We start from the raw sequence: 4917 nt of genomic DNA on the forward strand, positions 1-4917 counted from the left end.
CACTGTTCAATGATTCCAGGTATAATCGCATGTTCAGCACAGAGCCTGAGCAAGCTCAGTGATCACTTGTTGAATATAAATAAAGGTAGCCGGGTGCATCGAGACCAGGCTGACCAACACGGTGAAACCCCATCTCTACTAAAATACAAAAAATTAGCCAGGCGTGGTGATGCACACTTGTAGTCCCAGGTACTGGGAGGCTGAGATACGAGAATCGCTTGAACCTGGGAGGCAGAGATTGCAGTGAGCCGAGATTGTGCCACTGCACTCCAGCCTGGGCAACAGAGTGAGATTCTGCCAAAAAAAGAAAAAAAAAGAGAATATAAATAAAGGTAAAGCTGTAAACTGGCAACAGCCTACCTGAGCCTTCTTTAGGACTCTCACATAGCCAGCCCCGTTTTTGGTGACTTCATCCCTCACGTGCTTAGTCATTATCCTGCAATTTGACAAGTATTCTTGTGCTCCAACAGAGATGCTGAAGAAACATAACGATACTCACACCTTTGTGCAGCTCACAACCTGCACAAAATAGCTGCACTCTAACAACCAAACGGCATTGCATTTGTGTTCACTTCATGACATTCCTGCCTTCATAGTAAAATCACACTCAGTATAGGTAAAATACTCTCTAAAATACTCTTTTTTTTTTTTTTGTCAGCCAGGCTGGAGTGCAGTGGCATGATCTCGGCTCACTGCAACCTCTGTCTCCCAGGTTCAAGCAATTCTCCTGCCTCAGCCTCTTGAGTAGCTGGGATTACAGGCACACACCACCACACCTGGCTAATTTTTGTATGTTTAGTAGAGACAGGGTTTCACCATGTTGGCCAGGCTGCTCTCGAACACCTGACATCGTGATCCACCCGCTTTGGCCTCCCAAAGTACTGAGATTACAGGTGTGAGCCACCACACCCAGCTTAAAATACTCTTACAGGTGGGGCACAGTGGCTCACGCCTGTAATTCTAGCACTTTGAGAGGCTGAGGCAGGAGGATCATTTGAGCCCAGGAGTTCGAGACCAGGCTGAGCAGCATAGTGAGACCTGGTCTCTACAAAAAATATAAAATTAGCCAGGCATGGTTGCGAGCACCTGTATACCCAGCTACTCAGGAGACTGAGATGGGAGGATCGCTTGAGCCTGGGAGGTTGAGGCTGCAGTGAGCCGTGATTGTGCCACTGCACTGCAGCCTGGGTGACAGAAATGAGACCGTGTCTCAAAAATAATAATTTCATAAATAAATAAAATACTCTAAGAATAAGAGACACAGGCATAACAAAGAAATGAAGACAGGCCAGTTAAGTCGAAAAGAGGAGAAGAAAACAATGGAATGAGAACAAGTGAGCAAATCCTATAGTGCAAGGAATTTACCTGGCATTGAAAAGGGTAGAGAAAGCTGGGCGTGGTGACTCATGCCCATAATCCCAGCACTTTGGGAGGTTGAGGCAGGTGGATCACTTAAGGTCAGGTGTTTGAGACCAGCCTGGCCAACATGGTGAAACTCCATCTCTATTAAAAATACAAAAAAGTAGCCAGGCATGGTGGCAGGCACCTGTAATCCCAACTACTCGGGAGTCTGAGGCAGGAGAATCACTTGAACCTGGGAGGCAGTGGTTGCAGTGAGCTGAAATTGTGCCACTGCACTCCAGCCTGGATGACAGAGCAAGACTCCATCTCAAAGAAAACAAAATTAAAAAAAAGAAAGAAAGAAAGAAAGAAAGAGGAAGGAAGAAAGGAAGAAAGAAGGAAAGAAAAGAGTAGAGAAAACAGCATTCTCTCTCTTTATTTTTTAGACAGGGTTTCACTCTGTCGCCCAGGCTGGACTATAGTGGCACGATCATGGTTCACTGCGGCCTTAACCTTCCAAGGCTCAGGTGAGCCTCCTACCTCAGCCTCCCAAGTAGCTGGAACTATAGGTACATGCCACCATGCCTGGTTAATTTTTTTGTATTTTTGGTAGAGACAGGGTCCCACCATGTTGCCCAGGCTGATCTCAAACTCCTGGGCTCAAGCGATCCACCCATCTCAACCTTCCAAACGCTGGGATTACAAGCATAAGCCACCTTTCTCCTTAAACCCAGAGTCAAAAACTGTTTCAAAAACAGAGCTACAGAAAGATTAAACATCTGTGATTTTAGAAAATCACAATGAAAAGAGAAGAGGCTGTCATTTTGGCTGTTAGAACCCAGGGGTCTCTGACAGCATTGGGCTAGTTTTGAGATGCTTCTATATAAGGTCATGATTTCTCAACTGGCTATAGAGATGCCTCTTGGCTGGGTGACTTTGGGCAGGTTACTTGACCTTTCGTGCCTTTGTTTTTGCATCTATCTACATCATGAAATTGTTATGAGGACAGATGAAACAGTATCTATAAGGGGCCTAGAATGATGCCTGGTACATAGTAAGTGTGCTGTAGTTATTATTCATTATTACATCTTTTGTTGTTAAAGAGTATATTAGCAAAATAAAATTCCGGTTAATTGTTGAACATTGTTTCACACATACATCAAACAAGTGAAAACATTTATAAACAAACGGCAACTTTATAGACAAAAAAAAGAGGGGAAAAAAAAAGAGAGAGAAACCTGGCCAGACACGGCAGCTCACACCTGTAATCCCAGCACTTTGGGAGGCCAAGGCAGGAGAATCACTTGAGTTTAGGTGTTCGAGATCAGCTTGAACAAAACAGTGAGATGCCCTGTCTCTACAAAAAATTTAAAAATTAGTTGGGCATAATGGTGTGCACCTGTGGTCCCAGGTACTCAGGAAGCTAAGGAGGGAGAATTGCTTGAGCCAGGAAGGTCAAGGTTACAATGAGCAGTGATTGTACCAGTGCACCAGTCCAGCGAGACCATGTCTCTAAAAAAAGAGAGAGAGAGAAATCTTTTGTATTTGGCCTATTTGACCATTTCATACAAACCAACTACTCATAATACAGCTTAAGACATACACACTAAACAATTAATAGATGCTCAGAATAAGAGTTATCCTTTTGCTTTGCTTTTCTTCTTCTTCTTTTTTTTTTTTTTTGAAATGGAATCCTGCTCTGTCGCCAGGCTGGAGTGCAGTGGCACAATCTCAGCTCACTGCAACCTCCCCCTCCCGGGTTCAAGCGATTCTCCTGCCTCAGCCTCCTGAGTAGCTGGGATTACAGGCATGCGCCACTACACCCAGCTAATTTTTGTATTTTTAGTAGAGACAGGGTTTCACCATGTTGGCCAGGATGGTCTCGATCTCCTGACCTCGTGATCTGCCCGCCTCGGCCTCCCAAAGTGCTGGGATTACAGGCGTGAGCCACCGCGCCCGGCCTGCTTTTCTTTTTGTAAGGTTTTTTCCTTTGAGATTTTAATGAACACGGTCGTGCCACAAGTAAAGTCGGAAGTAGGACAGCGAGCGCTCTGAAGACGGATTCGCTCTTCCAAGACCATTAAGTGTGGCTGACCCCTAACAATATGTACAAAAATCTAAATGGTAGATTTAAAATGAAAAAAACAAAAAACAAAAAAACTCCCCTCACCCCCCTCTTTTTTTTTTTTTTTTGAGACAGAGTTTTGCTCTTGTTGCCCAGGCTGGAGGGCAATGGCATGATCTTGGCTCACTGCAACCTGCATCTCCTGGGTTCAAGCATTATCTTGCCTCAGCCTCCCTATAGCTGGGATTACAGGCACATGCCACCATGCCCAGCTAATCTTTTGTATTTTTAGTAGAGACAGGGTTTCACCATGTTGGCCAGGCTGTTCTTGAACTCCTGACCTCAGGTGATCCACCTGCCTTGGCTTCCCAAAGTGCTAAGATTAAAAAGGCATGAGCCACCATGCCTGGCCAAAAATCTCCTTTGAAAGTACTTTTAAGTAAAAAAGTAGGGCCTTGGGATTTTTCATTCTTTTTTCCCGTCCCATTGCAAAGTCACGCTGCGGTTTTGGTGGGTGATGGAAAATCTATGCCATCTGCTGGTGGTGCTCCCCCTGGAGGATGGACAGCCTCTCTGCTCCAAGGTGACCAACTGAGATTCTGAGAAGGGAGGTGAAGAGAATGGCCCTATGCTGCATGGGGTCAGGCAGTGGGGCAGGGGAGTGCTGTATGACCTAGAGAGGTGATAAAAGCCTTGAGACTTCGTGCCTTCTACCTGATCTCCATCTAGTAATAGATTAAATGATGTCCCCATCAGCTGACAAAGAACACTTGACACCCATCAAAAGTCATCAGGCATTTGTGGGTTTTTTTTGTTGTTCATTTTTTGAGGCCAAGTCTCATTCTGTCACCCAGGCTGGAGTGCGGTGGTATGATCTCAGCTCACTGCAACCTCTGCCTCCTGGGTTCAGGTGATTCTCAGGCCTCAGCCTCCTGAGCAGCTGGAATTACAGGTGTGCACCACCACGCCCAGCTAATTTTTGTATTTTTAGTAAAGACAGGGTTTCACCATGTTGGTTAGGCTGGTCTCAAACTTCCAACCTCAGATGATCTACTCGCCTCGGCCTCCAGAAGAGCTGGGATTACAGGCGTGAGCCACTGTGCTCGGCCATCAGGTATTCGTTGAGTCTTCGGCAAGGTCTCGGTGACTTCTGGGCCCAAGCCTGCTGTCTTTTGCAGCTTGGGGCACAAGTTTTCTAGAGTCCACTGTCCTCATGTTTCCCTTGGCATGTAAATAAATTCCCAGAGAGATTGCCAGAACTCAAATAAACAACCCTGCTCTCAGCCTGAACTTTTTTTTTCTTTTTTTAAGATGACCTCAGACAACCTTTCCTCCCCATTATAGGTACACAGACCTTTTAGCACATGACCCTAAGGATCGCGTCTTATGATATTTATGCTCTTTATCCATATGTCTTAAACTGGAACCTGATAAACAGCCAAAAAGGGTGCATCAGGAACAGTGATTCATGTTATTGTGCTGATAGACCTCAGTAGTGCCAGATGACTTGT

This window comes from Hylobates moloch, unplaced genomic scaffold (assembly GCF_009828535.3).
Source record: "Hylobates moloch isolate HMO894 unplaced genomic scaffold, HMol_V3 SCAFFOLD_21, whole genome shotgun sequence".
In the NCBI taxonomy this organism is placed as follows: domain Eukaryota; kingdom Metazoa; phylum Chordata; class Mammalia; order Primates; family Hylobatidae; genus Hylobates; species Hylobates moloch.